Source organism: Vulpes vulpes, chromosome 10, assembly GCF_048418805.1.
Source record: "Vulpes vulpes isolate BD-2025 chromosome 10, VulVul3, whole genome shotgun sequence".
Lineage (NCBI taxonomy): Eukaryota > Metazoa > Chordata > Mammalia > Carnivora > Canidae > Vulpes > Vulpes vulpes.
The window spans coordinates 10,401,648-10,421,465 of NC_132789.1; the positions used below are offsets into that span (position 1 = coordinate 10,401,648).

General features: G+C 47.2%; 1 protein-coding gene across 11 annotated transcripts in view; it reads left to right on the top strand.

Moving 5' to 3' along the window:
- RPH3A (rabphilin 3A) overlaps positions 1-19,818 on the top strand; it is a 273,026-nt gene that overhangs the window by 169,631 nt on the left and 83,577 nt on the right. For 3 of the 11 annotated variants that reach the window (XM_072722872.1, XM_072722866.1, XM_072722873.1), the window contains one exon: positions 4,421-4,531. The exons of 3 other annotated variants lie outside the window; for them this stretch is intronic. The gene's annotated coding sequence lies outside the window, so the exon portion shown is untranslated. 5 more of the 11 variants (XM_026018909.2, XM_072722871.1, XM_072722870.1 and 2 more) reach the window with 4 other exon arrangements.

The following is a 19,818-nucleotide window of genomic DNA, read 5'->3' on the forward strand; positions in this document are numbered from 1 at the left end:
TTCTGTTGTAGGGCCTCCGTCTGTGTGCACATGTGTGCAGATGCATGTGTACATGCACGTACATACTGTATAGTTTAGAGCAACTTAGGTCTGATGGAAGCACCAGGTCCTCCAGTCCAGAAGAAGCTCAGTTGTGATTGCTAAGGCTGATTTGCTGTGGGCTTCTTATTGTGGGTTCCTTTGGTAGACATGCCCTGTTGTTTTCCTGTGGCTGCTATAACACATAACATAAACTGAATGGCTTAGCACAACACAGATTTATAGCTCTGTAGGCCCTAAAATCAAAGTGTTGGCAGGGCTATGCTCTTTTTGGAGGCCCTAGGAGAAGATCTATTTCCTTGTGTTTTCCAGCTTGGAGAGGCCACCCTCATTCCTTGGCTTGTGGCCCCTTCGTCCATCGTCAGGGCCAGCACTATAGTATCTTCATCTCTATCTCAGTCCTATAATCCAATACCACTACACCCCTCACCCTTCTCCCCTTGTGAGGATTTATGATTACATTGTGCCCACCCAGATAACTCAGGATAATCTCTCCATCTCAATATCCTTAACTTCATCATATCTATAAGGTACCATTTGCCATTTAAGGCAACATATTGACCACTTCTGAGGATTATGTTGTGGACATCTTTGGGGTCATTATTCTGCTCCATTTGCCAAGTGAAATAACATTCTTTCTGTGCCATCTCCATACCCATCTCCCTCAGGGATGGTACATCACGCTGGATCTTAAAAGTATTTAGATTCACACCCTGAGCTTCCTCTTCTTTGTAGCTGTGTTACCTTGGGCAAGTCACCTGACCTCTCTGTGCCTAATTACCTCATCTTTAAGATAGGTAATACTTCACTATGCTAAGTTAAGTCATGAATATCACTGAAGTGATAAAGCATGTCACTAGGTAAATAATAAACACCAAAAATAAATGGGAAAGACCATTATAATTAGGGATGCCATATAGCATAATAGTTACAAACTCAGAGGGCCTCAGTCCAAATCCCAGTTCTACCACTTACTAATGAAATGGCCTCAGGCTAGTTGCTTTAGGCATTTGAGTCTCAGTGTTCTCATTTGTAAAATGGGAACATAACTATTACCATCTGAACACATAGGATTGTTGTGAGGATGAAATAATAATAAAGTGCACAGGAGTCACTCAGAACATAGTGGGTGGCTTTTGTGGTTATTACCATCACCAGCATCGCCTGTCCTCCCTGTGGGTGACTGAGAGACTTATTGGGCTGCCTCTGGCCTCATCAGAGCAAGGACAGGACAGGGCAGCTTGCTGAATCCAGAGCCTTGAGAAATCCCACCGCAGTGCTCCATCCTTGAGAGGATCAGAGCCTGGCTGGGTTGAGCCTTGAGGTGTCTGGTTTCGAGGTATCTCCTTCCTGCAGAGCTGTCAGAGCTTACAGCAGCAGCCAGTTCTTTGAACTAAGAACTCTCCAGGAGCTGCCAGGACAGAGCCAGGGCTTAGAGATAGTGACCAGGGCAGTGCAGAGGGTGAGGCAAAATCTCCAGAGAAGGTGGGGCTAGTTCCTAGATGGCATGGTCACCAGGGAAGGTGCAGAGCTCTGGTTTCAACCATATTATCATTTTTAAATTTTGCTGCAAAGCCCTGTTTCAATGAAGGCTTGGGCAGATGCCCAGTATGCAAAACACTTAAAAGCACAGCTGCTCTAGTTGAAACCAGGATGTGTGTGGGGGGCAACTCAGTCCTCCTTTTCACTCTACCAGGGGCCTCTAGGGGCTTAGTTTGAGGAAGAAAACTAACAGGGTGGCCAAAACACAGGCCTCGGATCAGACATCCCTGCAGCCCTGCCTCTGGTACTATCTAACTGTGAACTTTGGGGTGTCATTTCACATGCTGGAGCCTCAGTGTTCTCATCTGAAAATGGGACAATAAAAGCACCCACCTCAGGTACGTGTAAACTGGAGAGAGTGTCAAGTGCTTAGCTAACATACAGTAGGTGTGTAGGCATTTGCAGGTGGTAGCTATTTTCATTTCCTAAGGAGATCTGAATTAGAGACAGACCCTTTCAGAACATGTGCCTAGTCCCAGAGGCTGTGAGGTGGGGTAGATGTTCCTTGGGACTAGGAATTAAAAGACCTGGGAAATATTGGTTCCTGATTCTACCACCAGAATCCTGTGTGACTTTAATCCCTGTCTTATTGAATCACTCTTCAAGATGTTTATGGAGGGCCTAGTCTGTGCCAGGCACTGTCCTTGGTGCTAGAGCATGGCCCTGGTACCTTAAAGGCCTAAGTTCCAGACTCAACTATGCCACTTTCTAGCTCTTTGGCTATGAGCAACTCACTGCTCCTCTCTGGTCTTCACTTTCTCCATGTGTAAATTGAGGGGATTGAACTGCCTCAGTCCTATAATCCAACATCACCCACCCCTCACTCTCCTCCTCCCTTCTTGAAGCTCAGTTTCCTTATCTGTAAAATGGGAGTAATAGTAGTCTCCTCAAAGGGTCATGGCAAGGATTGAAGGAGCTGATACATATAAAGTTTATAGGAGAATAGCTGGCGCAGAATCAGTTTCCAATAAACGATAGCTGCCATTACCACCACCACCACCACCATAATCATTACCATCATCACCATGATCATGATCATGATGATCGTGAACATCTATACAGTGAAGCTCTAAATGATCACTAACACTCTGATATGTTAAGTCCTACTTTTCAAGGAGAGAATTAAGTGACAAATGTAGTATCTCACCCTGGGCCATCTGAGTAGGAAAGTTTAGAGGAGGGTCCCCAGTAGAGAGAGTTCTCCTTCAACTTTCCAGGTCTAAACAGATCTTTTTTTTTTTTTTTTTTAATTGGAGTTCAATTTGCCAACATATAGCATAACACCCAGTGCTCATTCTAAACAGATCTTGGCTTGCTTAAAGTTTCCTTTCCTTTTCCCATGGTAAGCAAGAATAGGACCCTTGAGATCTGGAACAGTGGAAGCTATGGGAATCAATTTCTCTTTGTATATTTCTCCTTTTAATGATTTTATTTCCTTGTTCAAATAGTGATTTCACTTCAGATCTTTTGAAGATGGGTCTTTGGTCAAAGCTTGGTTGTCAGACAATTTAGACCTCCCATACCCTCCCAACTTCATCTCTCTCACACCACATGCTAAAAGGTGAGGCTTGACACATACCATCCTGGATTGGCTGTCTATTCCTTTCTCCCTCTGTCAAAACATTTGAATTGTAGGAGGTTATGGATCATGGTATCCTAGCAGCTCACAACTTTGGTGTCCTCATTGTTGCTTTTTATGTTTAGGAAAATTGGGTAGTCATATCCTCTTTACATTTGGGACTTGGAGACATTAAAATGACTTTTCCAAGGTTGTATGGGGGCCAAAACTAGCTCCCAGAAATCTGTCAAATGCTTATTCAACTAAGCCCTTTAGAAATTTACATTTGTTAAGCTTTTCATGCTCTGAATTCTGAGGCACTCAAGATACGGGTCAGAAATCTGAAGCAATGCAGGTGAAGCCAAGTCGGCTAGACTGAGTTTTGGGGGTAGAAACAACTTGGAGGCCCCCCACACTGGGGTCAGACTCTTCTCAGCAGAGAGGAACAGTGAAGGTCTGGGGGCGTGTGTAGGAAAGGGGCTGTGAACTTACAGCTCCTGGCTCTGAGAGTGAGCGACAATATTAGAACAAGTGTGTGGTAGGTAGGCTGTCACTGACTTCACTGTGTGATGTCGAGAAGTCCCGTTTCCCCCCTCCCACTACTCCCCCTTCTCTGCTCTAACCATCCAATAACTTAACTTCGCTGCCTGGAGGTTGCGCTTCCCGCCCATCCCTCCGCCGCCGCATCTTAGCGCTGTCCGCGGTGCTGATCGCCAATCTCCTGATTGCCGTTTGGACCAGCGGGGATCTCTGGTGCGCCCAACCTCTCCTCCTGACCCCCCCCCGCCCCGCCTCTCTTTCTCCAGGCACCTCACACATAAATCACGGGTGGGAGGCCAGCTTGGTTCCCCCTGCGCCGGCAAGCTGCTGCCCCCTCCCTTGCTCACACAGGGTTTTGCAGCAGTGGTGGCAGCTGCCACTGATTCAGGCACTGGGGAAGCAATTGATTTGTCTACTGCCAGCAGCCCGGAGTTGCCTACGCGGACGGACGACAGAGAGAAAGAGAAAGAAAGAGAGAGGAAGAGGGGTGGGGGGAGAGGACTCAGAGCAAAAACCTTCATCCATGTGGAGGGCAGTCTGAGGAAGCCTGTCCACTGACTGGTCTGAGTTTTCTCTTCTTCTGACCGTGATATTTCTTTTCGTCTTGATCCTGCATGATTTAGGGGTAGTTGGTGTGTGTGTGTGTGTGTGTGAGTGTGTGTGTGTGCACGCGCGCGCGTGCTAGTGCTTTGATTTTATTTTGGGAAGAGTAGGGGAATCAAATGAACAATTTTCTTTCAGGCACCTCTACTGAGCTTTCAAACCAAGTCATCGGGAGTTAGTATCTTCCCACCCCAGCAGGGAAGGGAGGAGTTGGCTCACCCATTCCCTCTGCAATCCTCTGGTGTGGAGGTAAGTGCTATTCTTCTCAATTGTGTAAATGGGCTAGGGGTATTGGAATCCCAGTTGGGATGAGGTGTGCCCATGAGCTGCTTGGGATGAAAGGTAGGTAGGGGAGGGAGGGAGGTTGAAGAGCGACCACATTTATTTGCCCACATTCTGCAGTGTTTGATCGCCTAAACGGCACCCCAAAGCTAAATGAGATTTCGGCTCAGTGCCCAGGGAAGGGGTAAAATATGCTCCTGTTTTAGGCAATGCGATCAAAATTGTGGCTTCTGCCCAATTTACCCTCTCCCTTGCAGCAGAAGCTGTTGAAAGTAGCCAGCAGTTCTCCGAGTGGATTAACCCTTCGTAGGCTGGCCAGCCTGCATGGAGGGGTCTCTGGTGTTCTGATCCGTGGGTGGGCAACTTTGCCCTGGATGGGAAAGCATCACTTGAGGCCGAAAGGTTAATCCTTGTTGAGGGTCACCTAGGCACACCAGGTGAGGCTTGCATAGGAGAGGGCTAGGACTGTACCATCTTCTAGGTACAGCTGAGTAATTCAATTGTAGTGATTTTTGCAAGCGTGGCTGTTCTGAGCTTCCTGAGATGGGAGAGCTGGGAACCATGGAAGGACCACATTTTGCTGGGAATGAGTGGTCAGGCAGGCCATAGGGGAGCAGCCAACAGCCTCTGGAGCAGACGATGTTTTATTTTCACAGGTGGTGTAACCTGTAAGTGATTGTAGGGGGGTGCATCGTGGCACCAGCCTGGAGGACTCCATCCTAAGCCTGTCTCAGAGTAGGCAAAGAAGGGAACAGGGTTTGTTCTGATTCTAGGGAAAGACTCCTGTTTCTGGCTTTGGATCAGTTCCAGGGCAGACCAAACCCTACTCTAGTTTCTTTATATGAGATCCTGATGGGATAAGCCTGCACCAACCTGTTAGTGAGTGGAAAGTTGAGATTTCTTGTAGCTGAATCCAAAAGCTCACATTTAATTTTAAAACACCTTTGCTGCTAATCTGTGACCCATAAAAAAGGAGATTTCTCTTTGCTTGCTGCTTTGATTACATCTACCTTTCTAGAAATAAATGTCCTTATTTTTAGCATCCTCACTATTATCTCAGGGGCCACTTCAGTCTTCTGCACTCCCAAGGATTTCTCTGTAGGTTCTCGTTCTTGATGGTGGGAGGAATAAAACATCAGCCCAGAGACTGGCAAGCCTGAAACATAAGCAGGGCCCACTCAGTCATTTTCTCCAGTCCCAGAGCCAAGCGGGGACGCCGAAATCCCAGGGCATGTGCCTGCTCAGGTAGACCATATGAGGCAAAGGAGGTGGGCTGCATGACGATTAGTGTCAAAGACGTGTCCTCAAAACCCCACACTTTTCTCACTGGGTGACCTTGAGGAGGAAGTTGCCTTAATTTCCTCCCTGGGAAGCCTCAAGTATGGATGATTGACATGCAGAAATTTGGTTCAGATAAGGAGCCATGAGATCTGGCTGTTGGTGAAATTTAAAATTTCGAACTTTGGCATTCACTGGTCAAACTGGACAATGGCTGGGGCCCTGGAGTGGGGGGCTCTTAGGAGTTCCCTATTGTGCTAAGTGTTAACTCTTTAATTGCTGGATTATGGGGGAAGTTTGGAGGGGAACTAGGAGAGTGTCAGGGGAGCCATCGGAGCCTCAGTGCAACATCACCATCTGGCTCAGCAGTATTTCAGTGTTTTAACAACTGGCTTAACCGTGCGGAGCATGCATGCTAGCCCAGCAGAGGTAGCTGGGGCTGGGTTGTTAACATGTGGGTGCTTTGAAAACATCTCCTTGCTGCTTCTCAGCCTTACTTCCTTGGGGGTGGCTAAGATCCAAAAGGCTGCCCTCCCTCCTCCCCCATCACATTTGAAATGGTGCATTGTGGTGCACCAGGGAGAGGGAAACAGAAGCTTCTGGAAAGAGACTTAGACTTGGACCAGGAGATCTGGGTTCCATCCCCAGCTCTGCCTCCCCTTTCTGGGCTTTAGTTTCCCTGAATGTGCAATAAGGCACATGGTCTAGGTGACTCCAGGGCCCCTTCTAGCTCTGTGGATCTGGGACTATGTGAGGAGTGTATGTGCAGGCATACTTCTAGGATGGGTTTGTACTGTGTTTGGGAATTTATCACATGTGTCAAGGAGGCCTGTTTGGGGTGGGTTGGGATTGGGGGTTTCTTGTGAGAACTTTGCTGAGTTCCTAGAATCTTGTGCTCAGCTGGAGAGGGGTCTGCTTTATTTATGGCCTCAGATACATAGACATACAGATGTAGCATTTGAAAGCTCTATAGAGACTTATCCCAGGGGTGGCAGCAAGGACCCCTTTGAGAGCCTCCATTCTGAAAAGATGCATATTCACACACACACACACACACACACACACACCCCACCTGGGGACAAGTGGACCCTCCCTAATGCTCATCTGAGCCCCTCAAGTTTAGAACCTCTGATCAAGTCTGACTCCTTCGGGCAGCAGCAGGGTTGGGGCTGGGGTGGTGGGGAGCAAGAGAGGGAAGGCAACTTGTCTAAGACCACACAGTAAATCATGGCAGAGCAAGATGCACATCTGCTGTCATGGAGACAAGGCATCATCCCTTTACTCCTGGCTCAGGCAGCCCCCACTCACCCCACCCAGCTGGATACGGAGGGAAGACATTCTGTGATGTCTCTCCAGCCTGTGCTGGTGATTGGGAAGCCTAGCTGTGGAGACAAATACAGACATTTCCTTTCTCACTGGTGGGCGAGAGGCAGCAGCCAGAGGTTTTGCAATCTAAAAGGTGCCCTAGGAAGACTCTCACCAGCTTGCTCTGCGTCTCCTCCTTTCCTACAGCTTGTATACATCCTAGTTGCCTGTCCAAGACTGTGAGTTCTTGTCAGGGTGCTCTGAGCATTTATTTGTAGGATGTGGTATTTACTCTTTATTTACCCCCATCCTGCCACCCTGAGGATCATAGAGGATTTGTGACTTTCTGATAAAGACCACCACAACATATGGTCCTATCTTCTGTTCTTTATCCCCTTTGAGTGGGGAGCTGGTCGTAAAGGCAGATGAATCAGGCTTTGATATGAAGACCATGAGAAGCAAACAGTGTGGTAGATTTCTGTTAAGTGCTGTGGCTGTAACCTGGGATAAAAATAAATCCAGGACCCAGTAGTGGTAGGCTGGAGCTGGCAAGCTTAAATTATTCAGCTGCCACCCAGGATGGAGATCCTTTTGTGCTGGGACTGTGAAGGAGACACCATATAAATAGGCCCCTCTCCTTCCTGTTCCTCACCCCTCTCTGCCTCCTTAACCAGCCATTTGAGGGACTGCAGTGTGGGACTCTGGGAGAAGCCAGACCTGAGTTCAAGTTCTACTCCAGCCCTTCCTTGCTGTGTGATGTCAGGCAAGACTCTTAACCTCTCTGAGCCTCAATTTCCTCAGTGAAGTATATTAAGGTAGTATGGCATGGTGGCTAATAGTATGGACTCTGGAAATAGCTCTCTTGGGTTTAGATCCCTCCAGGTGGGTCATTTCACTTCTCTGAGGCTCAATTTTCCATTTGTAAAGCAAAAATACTAAAGGGATTATAAAAAAATTGAGTTAATGTTTGCAAAGTACATAGTACTGAGCCCGGAAGGAGTAAGTAACTTATGTTAGCAATGGGGTTGATGTTGGTGATGGTGAGGTAACAGTGCAGTCACCCTGACTGAAACAAGATTAAGGAGAGGTAGAGGAAGGTGAATCCTGTGGGCCAATTGTGTAGCTTTAGGGCCCAGGAGAGAGAAGACAGAGCTTGGAGACAGAAGACTTCTGGTCCCACTTATTCCTTATGTGATGTTTGTGCAGTTGCTAGTGAGGTCCCTGGGACCTCAATTTCTCCATCTGTGAAATGGGCATAATGACCTCCTTTCCTTAAAGCCTGTGAAGACCTGAGGAAGCAGGCCTTGTGAATGTGGTGGTCAGGCCCTGGAGGAAGGGATCTGGGAGGAGAAGCCCTACTGACTACTCTATCTTTTGTTCCTCCAAATCCTTGGGAGGTTTTTGCTGAATCATTGCAAATCACCAGCTCAGAACCTGTGAATTTTTCCTAGGAGACCTGAGCTTTCCCTCACTTCCCTGCCATGGAGCTTCTGCATAGGGCTCTGGAGATGCCACAGGCCAGATCCGTAAGGGCCAAGGCTGTGCATCCCAATTTTTAAAGTCAAGGTTAGCACACAGCTGTTGTTCAGCAGTGACTTGCATGGCTGCATGCATGAATAAATGAAGGAAACCTCAGTTGGTTGACTAGTGGACAGGCCAGTTTGAGGAGGTGCCTTTGACCTATGGTCCAGCCAGAGGTCTGCATACAGTAGGCACTCAGTGTTTGTTGATTATGATGAGTCATTGGTGCAGAGTTTAGAAGGACTTGGCTTTCATCTCGTATCTACAACAGGCAAAGGCAAGGCCTCTCTCTCCTCCTACCAGAGAGCACCTCTGACACTTAACTTGTATACCATACATTTATTGAATACTTACAGTATGCCTGGCACCGTGGTGGGTATTGGGAATAAACTGGTGACAAAGACACAATCTTTTGTGGGACTTAGATTAAGGAAATGGCTGCCTACAATATGTAAGCCTTTGGGGGTGGTACAGAGAGAGGGTTTCCTGGGCCACCCTCTTTAGGGTGTTTTCACTCAGTTCAGTGACATCTGAAAGTCCATTGTTAAAGCTTCTTTTGTTTTGTTTGTCTTAAGGCTTTGCTCTTGGCCAAAGAGCAGATGCTTGGGATGGGATAACACATCTAGCCTTATTAGTCATTCACACTTTACTGAGGGAGTTGGAAAATCCCTTCCAGAAAGTGAGGGGAGAGCTTTTTTTGGAGTGGGGATGGAGTCTGCACACACTGAACTTGCAGGTAAAAGAAGGGACAAAAGGCAGCAAAGGCACATGTTTCTGGATTTACCTTCTGCTGGGGATAGAAAGCTCTCGATGTCTAAGAGAATCCAAGACAGATTCCAGGGGTGTGCCTTCGACCCACTCCATCAGAAGCTCTGAGTGCAGGGCCTTGAGACAGTGTTTGCACAAGCCTCCACTGCTATAGACAATGGAGTGTTTTTGAAATGCAGAATACTTTATAGGGGTTAGTTATAACAAGTCTAGGTGTGTTGCAACCCGTGGACTTTCTCCCAGGGTTCTCTCCACTGCTGCTCACCATTTCCCAAGGGGCTGAGCAGGGTAAGATCCAGGCCTGTTGCCTCCCTAGCACCCAACCATTTACTCTCTGCCACCGAATCCCTGTTTCCCACAGGAGCACGAGCTTGATCTAGCAGTGTTGACCCCATTCCCTGCAACTTCTGAGCACCCAGGGATGGGGGGCACTTCTTTCTCAGGCAGGATCTAGGGACTTAGGTTTTTGGATGGCTCAGTGGCGAGACAGCACTGATCAGTCTGCTCTCTAGCCTGGCCAGGCCTTTGGGATTTGAGAGAACGGAGCTGGTTCTCAGCCCGATTTGCTTTCCTTTGGGGCCAGGGAAATGTGGGCTGCAGCTCCACCAAGGCACTGTGCTGCCGTATGCAATGTCACCGTGGTTTCCTCGAAGTAATTGTCTTGCTGTCATTAGTTTTAATGACATAACGCACGCTTATATCTCATTGTAATGGAGCCGTGTCAGACTCTGGCTTAGTAATCCAGTTAGTGAGCAAGATAACATGCCTCAGGAAGCTGGGGGTTTTGCCCACCCCTTTGCAATTAATCAACAAGAGGAAAACCATCTGACAGCATCACAATGATGTGTGGTTTGGGAAGGGTTTATTTAGAGAAGAGAGGGGGGAAAGTCTCCTCATCTCTCAATATAATCTGAGTGAGTTCATTCAGTTGCCTTTTTCTTTCTGTTTTTCTTCCTTTCTTTCCTTTTTTTCCTCTTTAATGCACCTACACAATGACAAGCAACGACTTGTGAATGGAAGCAGCTCTCAGTAGAGAACAGATTATGTAAGCGGGTTCCAGTGCCAGCCGCTGACGGCGGGGCGGCGTTCTGGGGCTGCTGGGAGGAGAACTGATTTCTCAAAGTTTATCGGGAGGCCTTCCATGCGAGATGCTGCCAAAAAAGCATCTGTGTGGTCCATTCTGGCCCTCAGCCTTCCACTTGTGCCCATCCCCCTCTACCTGTCAGCTTTTTCCTTTGTCACTCTAATGCCACTGTGTCCCCAGATCTTTTTCTCTCTGGATCTCTTTCCCCTTTTCACCACCTCTGTCCCCTTGCCCATTTCTGCTACCCTTCTAAAATCCTCTGTCTCCTCTCTCCTGTGTCCCTGCCCATCTCTGCCCCTCTTTTTTTCTCACTCTCTTGCTGTCCTCCTCTCCTTACTCCTGCCCTGCCCCATCCCATCTTTCTCTTATCTATGTCGATACACTGAGTGGCTTGTGAAGGGAAAGCACTTGTGAGCCCCCGAGCCCCCAAGTAGGGTGATCAACAGTCCCAGTTTGCCTAGGACAGAGGATTCTTGGCATGCTGGGCTCTCCATGTGCTCAAACTAGAAAAGATTTGGGCAAACCAGGGTGAGTTGAGGTCATCTTAGCTCTATGTCAAATGCTTGGAATTTTGAAGAGTTCTCCCAAGACCAGAGACGTGGCTTTCTGGGGGAGTTACCTGCTCTCCTACTCAGGGGGAGGGACACAGTGGTCTCTGAAGCACCCACCCTGCACCCCACAGCATCCTCTGCATGACTGGAGAGTAGAGACTGCTTGGGTCTGCAGAGGCCAGTGGTCAGTCAAGGGCAGGGGGTTGACTCCCTCCTCCCTCCCTACCCCGTTCCCCCGGCACGGCTGACCACCCAGCTAGTTATTTGTTCATTTGTCACAAGAGGGGATCTGGTGAAAGACTGCGGATGGTTCTATGCCAGATATCCTCACACATGAGCCTTTGTCAGAATTCTCTGAAGGGTGGTTAAGTCAGACTTTCTGATTCTAGTGGAACTTAGAACCACATATCATTTCCAACGATGTAATTGCTGCCCGCTCCAGGGACCCCACTTTGAGAAGCACTGCTTTTGGCCAATTCATTCCCAAATATTTATCATTCACTACCATGTGCCAGGCACTGCTGTAGTCATTAGGGATTCAGTGGTGAACGAGACAGAGTTCTCTACCCTCCTAGAGCTTACAAAGGCAGTGAATAAATAAACACATCAATAAAATGATTTTAAGAAACCATAGGACATGATAGAAGAAGACAAATGGTATTTAGTTACATATAGATTTAAAAGAAAAAAAAGGGTAACCAGGGGAAACTTTCAGGGATGGCAATGTTTGGATTGAAAGTTGAGATTCTAGAAAGAACCAGAACAATCCAGGCTGAAAGAACAGAAGTACAGAGGCAGAGACAACTGTGGTGTCTTGAAGGAATAGCAAGAAGACCAGTGTAAGTGGCAGGAGGGGAAGGTGAGGGGAGCGAGGTGGACTGGGGGCTGCAGGCTAAGAGCCAAGTCATGCAGGACTCCAGTGCAGACAAGGAGTCTGGATTTGATTTTATGCCAGGGGAGGGTTCTCATCAGGAAAGTGAAATGATCTAATTTACAGTCTTGGTCATGATCACTTTGGTTAGCGGAGAAAGGACTTCAGGAGGCAATGGTGGAAGCTGGGAAACCAGAGATTGGGGGACTAGTGATGGGGCCAGGTGGTGGCAAGGAAGAAGGTGGTCAGATTTTTGTGGACTTTGCAGGATCACAGACAGGTCTTATGGAGGGATTGGATGTGGGAGTGTGGGAGGAGCCAGGGCCCACTCCCAGGGAGACAGGACCTGTTATTGTCATTAACGCAGCAGATCTGAATCTGGGGATGTGGAGAGGGACCTTGACTGCAACCAGGGACCAGTGGCTTAAGAAGCAAGAGCAACAGCATATGCCAAGTGAGGGGGGTGCCTTTTAGGGAGATTGCAAATGCTCCTTCTATGCTTGCTAAAATGCACCATCCCTCTCTCCCCAGAGGGAAAGGCAGCAGCTCAGGATTTTTTCTTTCATGAGCAGTGGCTGGATTAATCCTGCCAGTGCTAAGCAACATACTGGAAGTGGCTTCTGCTGCTGCCATGTCAGGCGGGGACATGGCCAAGTATTTCCCCCAAAGGTCTGGAGTTGGGGGGCTTGTGGGAAGGGCTGCTAGGCAGGATGGAAGACACGAGTTCCTGGCATTTGAAACATTCCCTCTGAATGTCAGAGACCTCCATGTCGTTCACCCAAGCTGGCTAGCCCTGGCCAGAGGAAGTCATCAGCATTGGCACGTCCCAGAAGCCAAAAGCAAGATGTCCCCACCCCTAGAGGGGACATGTAAGGTGCAGACCAATGACACATTTCCTTTGCCTCTCAGAAAGAGACCTGCTGCCATTTTTTAGATTTGTTCTTTTCTGCCCCCCACCCCTGCCCTCCTTGGGAGGGTTTATCTGGCTGGGACAGACATGAATTCTCTGTGTCTTATCTCCAGAGGGGTCTGGGTGCATGACCTCTTCTGAACAACGCGTGCCTCTTTGGAGATGAATCCCCAGGGAGAAATAAATAGTGCTCTCATGCTGGTGGCCAGGAGGGGGCTTTGCTCCTGGGATTATAGTGTGAGGAGAGCTGGCCTCATTTGTAGCCTCTCAGTTTTCCACTGAGAACTCATCTGCTTCGTAAATAAATTTTTGTTCTGGCACAGGTGCTGACAATGAAGTTTTTTCCTCATTTCCTAGGACAAGACCACCCTTGAACCCTAAAGATTTCCTTTTTTATTTATTTATTTATTTATTTATTTATTATTTATTTATTTATTATTTATTTATTTATTTTTATTTATGATAGTCACACAGGGAGAGAGAGAGAGAGAGAGGCAGAGACATAGGCAGAGGGAGAAGCAGGCTCCATGCACTGGGAGCCCGACGTGGGATTCGATCCCAGGTCTCCAGGATCGCGCCCTGGGCCAAAGGCAGGCGCCAAACCGCTGCGCCACCCAGGGATCCCCCCTAAAGATTTCCTACGCAGATTTTCATTATTAAATCTCCTTATCCTCATAGGCCATTCCTCTCCCCTCACAGGCAACCCGTCTATCCCATTGAACGGACATCTCTTTTGTTTGTAAATGCACCTTCAAAATATGTACTTCTAACTTATATGAATGGTATATATAAACCTCCTTGTTGCTCACTTGTTTTTTCACCCAGCACCGTGTTTTTAAGATCCTTCCATATTGCAAACACGCATCTAATCTTTTGCTTCTAATTGTTGCTATATTCCCAGGCATTAATACCCACACATTTTACCCATTCTCTTAACTTATGTTAGCCTCCTTCCAGTTCCCTGGAATATATCTGGGACTTTCCTGCACTAACCAGCTGGGGTTTCAGGACACAGAGACTTATTTTAATAGAGATTTAATAGTCACTGGGGAGGTGCGGCAAAATGCTTCACTGTTTATCTTTTGATTGTTTGCTCAACAAACACTGAGCACCCACTCATGATGCCCCATGGGTGTGGAGAGGGAGGCAGTGGTCAAATCGGTAGGGTTTGGAGCCAGGCAGATGTGCGTTTGGATCAGATTGCAATACCCACTGGCTGTGTGACCTTTGACAAAGTGACTTTGCCCCTCTGAGCCTTAGTTTCTTCCTCTGTAAAATGGGGAGAATGATAGTATTCATTGGATAAGGTCGTTGGAAGTAAAGTGAGAGGATGCATCATGCCATTGCTTTGTGTGATGAAACTTTTTTTAGTTGGCACCCTGCTGAGGGAGTGGATAAGTAGATATTTATTCCCCTCCATGTTCTGCTGGATCTCCCCTGTGTGGATGTGTGTTGGGGAGCAGAGTCCTGGCTGAGGCCACCCTGTTGAGTAGTTATTTCTCCATCTATGTGGAGAGCCCCTGGTCCCATTCCAGAGTCAGCCACATGAACTGCCTCTGTGTAGCCTCCAGGACTGGGGTTTCTCCTCTAACACTGACGTGGCTTCTGGAAATCGACTGGTGGTAGCAGACAGCCTCGTGTTGGTCCTGAACACACTCAGAGGGTAAAATACCATAGAAGTTGGTAGTGGAAGTCTTCAAGTGGCCAGAAGACCAAAGGACACCCCCCCCTCCACAACACACACACACAGGCCCTGGGACTGAACAGAATCCTGCTCTGGAAAATTTTCCCTCTGGTTGTCATAGCAGCAGGTGTGGGATTGGAGTCTTCATCCTGGGGAGGCACCACAGGGCTGAGATTTCTGGTTGACACAGACTGTAGAGTGACCTAGGTCTCTACTGCAGGGGGATCTCTGATACAGGGGGGTGTCCCTGCCTGCTTGTAGCATTTCACCATCCTCTTGCTAAAAAGACCAGTGAACTAAGAGTATCCAGCTGGGTTCAAATCCTGGCTGTGCCACCCAGGGGTGGTGCTCCAGAGCTGCACCTTCATACAGGAAGCAAATGAATTGGCTCTTGTCCACAAAGTCACAGAGCAGTGACAGGGGGCTCGACTATTGTGCTTTGCACGTATATAAGTGATCTCTTCTGATCCTTGCAGGGCATGTGAAGGAGGCGTTGCTTTCATGCCCATTTTGCAGACCAGACTTCTGAAGCTAGAGAGGACAGAGAGGTCTCAGTTCCCCAAATTCACACTGCCAGTCAAGGGTAGATTCAGGACTCAAACCCAGATCTTTTGGACACCAAAGTCAAATACAGAATTTTCATAGCGAAGAAATGAACTTCCCAGGGCCTCATTCTTCTGTTCTGTAAAATGAGATAACCAGTCACCACTTATTGTTAGGAGTTGTCATGAAGATTGAGCAGCTTAGAATTTCTTTCTTTAATATGAAGCTCTGCAGCCAATGGATTCTGTAGTCTTCAGTTCCTCCTGGCTTGGATTTGAGATCTTAAGCATGAATGTTATTCCGATGAAGGACAGGAGGGCACTGGTCAGCGATTAGAAGCACAGGCACTGCCTCCACATTGCAATTCGGGCTGTGCAACTTGCCAGCCTGTGACCTTGGGCAAGTTACTTGGCCTCTCTGGACTCAGTTTCCTCCCCTGTGAGATGGGAATAATAATGGCACCTTCCTCACAGGGGCGCTGTGAGGACCCTTTGAGGTAATACATATCCGAAGTGCCCAGAACAGTGCCCAGAATGTGTATACACAACTGCATAAATACCAGCTGCTTACTATTACACAGAACTCTTTTTTTTAAAAAAAGTTACTTCTAGAGTCAGTGGTTTTTTTTTTTTGTTTGTTTGTTTTTTAAAGTAACCTCCCAAAAAGGAGGGTTGCACTTACAGATTCCATTTACAGATGAAAGAGGTAAGCTCCTTGGAGGTAAACCGATTTTCCAGAGAAAGGTTTAGTCCCCTGGGGGAGACAGTGGCCAAATCACGGAGCTCCAAAGCATAGCAGGTCCACCAGGCCAATGACAGAGCACAAATCTGACAGAAAGTGCCAAAATGGGGCACCTGAGTGGCTCAGCCAGTTGAACATCTGCCTTAGGCTCAAGTGGTGATCCCAAGGTCCTGGGATCGAGTCCCACATCAGGAGTCCCCTGCTCTGCGGGGAGCGTGCTTCTCGCTCTGTCTCTGCCTCTCTCTCTCTCTCTCTCTCTCATGAATAAATAAATAAATAAATAAATAAATAAAATCTTTTTTAAAACAGTGACAAATGACAGTCACAGAGACTGGAGAAAAGCAGATGGTTAATTCAGTGGCTTCAGGATCCTTCCCAATGGGTGCCAGCAGCTAGAGCCACCAGTACCTCCAGCACTTAGTGATTCCCACAAAATGTTTTGCCAGACATAAGTAATAATCTATTAGGAACTGGAAGAAAGAAAGCAAAAACCTACTAGGGATGTAGATGAAATGATCGAATGTCCATTTATAATATTTGCTTCATTAATTGTATTACACACATACTTAAAATCACATATTATATAAAACAATCAATCAATAAAAACTTTTTTCTGCTGCTGATATGTATTGAGAAAATAATTAAACCAGCAAAGCAAGGAAAGTTTTATGATTTTAACAAAATTTATCTACTGTAACTACCCTTCACCATTTGATTTGACTGGTGGTTGAGTAGTTGAGAACTTACTTGAACTATTTTGTTATGTAAAATAAATTGAGAGAGAGAATGATAGGCGCTCGACAGTGTGAAAAACAATTTGGATAGAAGAGGAATTTCTGCTTTCTGAAGAATATTTGGTTGGGAGGAACCTTACCTTCTGTTTGGTCATTTATAACATTTGCCAGGCACTGTGCTCAGTGCTGGGATATAGTAGAAAATAATTTCAATTTGGTCCTCTCTCTGGAGGAGGTAAACCTATATCAGTAATCATGCATGTGGATATTATATATATAATTAAAAACTGAGACAAGAGTTCCAAAGAGGTCTATGAGGGAGCATCACAAGGAAATCTGACCTAATCTGGGAGGGCTCCCCTGAGGCAGTGACATTTGACCAGAGAGCTGAAGGATGAATAGGCTTTCACTGAGTAAAGCAAAGAAAAAAGAACAATTATGGCAGCAAGAACAGCATGTGAAAGGCTTCAAGGATCTGAATGAAGGCCAGCATGATTGTTGAGCATGGTTGAGGTGGGGAGCCCAGTGTGAGATGAGTTGGTGGTAACTGCAGGGCCATGGTGTGGCATCTTGTCTTTATTCTGAGAGCAGTTCTGAGAAAAATTCTGTTTTTACAAGCAGATGACCTGATCTGATCTGTTTTGTAAAAGCCTCCTTAGCTGCAGCATAGGATTTGCATCCAGAGGAGGTCTTGGAGAAATTTGATGAATACTCTACACTGACACCCAGACAGCTTTGTGTATTGGCCGAGCCCCCTGTGCCCCACCCTCTTTACAGCACTGAACCACGCCCCCCTCTCCGAAGGCGGGGAGGGCAGTGCAATCCCAACCAGGGAGAGAATTTGTTTTGCGGTGAATCACACAGTGTGGGGCTCCTCCCTGAAAATCTGGAGAGAGATGGGGTAGGGATAATTGTCAGTCCACCTGGGTTTGAATCCACCTCTGCTGCTGTGTGACTTTGAGCAAGTTATTAAACCACCCTACATGTCAGTTTCCTCATGTGGAAAATGGGGATAGTGATAACATTGACCTCATTGGATTTTGGGGGGAGATTTAATGAGCCAATATATACAGTCTTTGTTTGGAACACACATGGCACATTGAGATATGCTCAATAAACATTAGTTATTACCATCTTTATGGTGAGGATCATGATGAGGATAATGAAATCTCGGAGCTCAACATTGTAGAAGGGGCCTCGTTAATCCTTTCTACCCTCTCCTCTGTCCACTGCCTCACCTTCTGTAGGCCTTTCCTCCAACATCACCTTCTCAGAGAGGCCTTTTCTGATTGTCTTAGTTAAAATTGCAACCTCGTGCCAGAATCCTACCTCCTCCTTGTCTGCTGCTCCCTATTTCTCCTTAGCACTTAGCACCATGTGACACACTATCTTACTATATTACTTATTTCTTTGGTGCATGGTCTATCTCCCCAGCTCCAACAGAACAGGAATATTTGGCTGTTTTAGTTACCGCTGTCCACTCAGCACACTGTATCCCACAGCATCCGGCACACAGTAAGTGCTCAGTAAGTATTTGCTGGATGACTGAACGCTGACTGTGTCCATCTGATGCTTTTTGCTCTTGTTCAAAACCTGCCCACTACCCAGGCTATTCTAATTCACCTAATGGTTCACTGAACAGCAAGAGCAGAGGCAGAAAATAAATAATAAAATAAAATAAAATAAAATATAAAATATAAAATAAAATAAATCCCCAAGCCCTGGGAGGGGTGGGAGAGGGATGGGGAAGGTGTTGAGGCACCAGAGGTTTTGGTGATAGGTCTTTTATGCAACCAGCTCAGCACCCTGATCTTTTTAACCTGATTAATCACATTAAGACTTTGTCAATATCCACATTCCCTCGGCACTGGCCATGGCAGCTGGTGGAAACAGACTTATTCAATATTTAAGAAGACCTGCATTGCAGGCAAAGGGTTTGGGCCGCGTGCAGGGGAACAAACAGCTAATGCTCAGGAACCGTCTCTTCAGTGGTGGATTGCTTTTAAAAGGAGAGAAACAAGAGGAGGAGAAGCCCCAAAGCCCTCAGCCTCCCTAGGCCTTCCCAGATTTCTGGTGACATTGACCAGCACACCCCAGATTTATTTGCTCCCACTCAGGGTGAGAGCATTACCCGCAGGAAGGAGACAGTGAGCCAGGAAACTTCAGTTTCACGGGTCCGCTTTTTTCTAGCGTTGTGTAAAGTGGTGGTTTTCAGAGTGCAGTCCCCAGACCAGCAGCATCAGCGTTGCCCAGAACTTATTAGGAATGCAAACTCTTGGGCTCTGTCCCAGACCTCCTAAAACAGAAGCTCCTGGGGCTGGCAAGCAGGCATCAGTCTGTTTTCAGGAGTCCTCCAGGGGACTGAGGCGCCACCATGTTTAAAGTGTCCCCAGGAGGGACAGGGACCCGAAGAGGGTGTGGAGCGGGGCATGTGGTTCCAAGCTGGTGGGTCCCTGTCCTGGCTGCACATTATAATCACCAGGAGGGTTTTCAAAAAGTATAATGCCAGTACCCACCACAAGTTTCCTCTTTTGGTGGTTTGGTCGAGATCCTGGAATTAACATTTTTGTTCGTTTTTAATTTGTATATAGTTTTATGTCATATTTTATTTTAATTCCCATATGCAGGAATTAGCATTTTCCACTGCCCCCCAATCCCTGATTCTAGGGTGCAGCCAGGGATTTTCTAAGGCAGCCCACCTTTTACCACCATTGTGCCTTTGACAAGTCCCCTTACCCGTACTAGTCTGGCACCTGTAAAGTGGGGCCATACCCTCCCATCTTATGTGACTTGCAAAGCAGTTATGAAGCTTGAGGGGGATGCTCTCATGTGTGTGAAATCTTTGTAGGGATCAAAGTGCTGTGCAAATGGCAGAGCTGACGAGGGTCTCCCAGGATGTGTCAGAGTGCCTTTCACAGTTCTTACCCACTTCCATCTGGCTAATCCGGCATCCTTGCTCATCATCCTGGGGAGCTGGGCCCCAGGAAGCTCACCACCTGGGTATTTTAAAGAGCACCAAAGCTCATCAGTTTGAAGATGAACACCTGGGAGTTGACATGAGGCGCTGAAGGTGGAGGAAACCAGAAGAGAAGAGTATTAAGTTCAAACCTTACAGGCTGTGCCTGGCAACCAGGACTTCATGCTAGAGTTGACTTTTTTTTTTTCTTTTTCTGAAATGAGAGCTACCAGTTTCCAAGCATTTAGTATGGGCCAGCACCGTGCTGGGAACTTGGCACGCCTCATTTCATCAATCAGCTCTGAGAA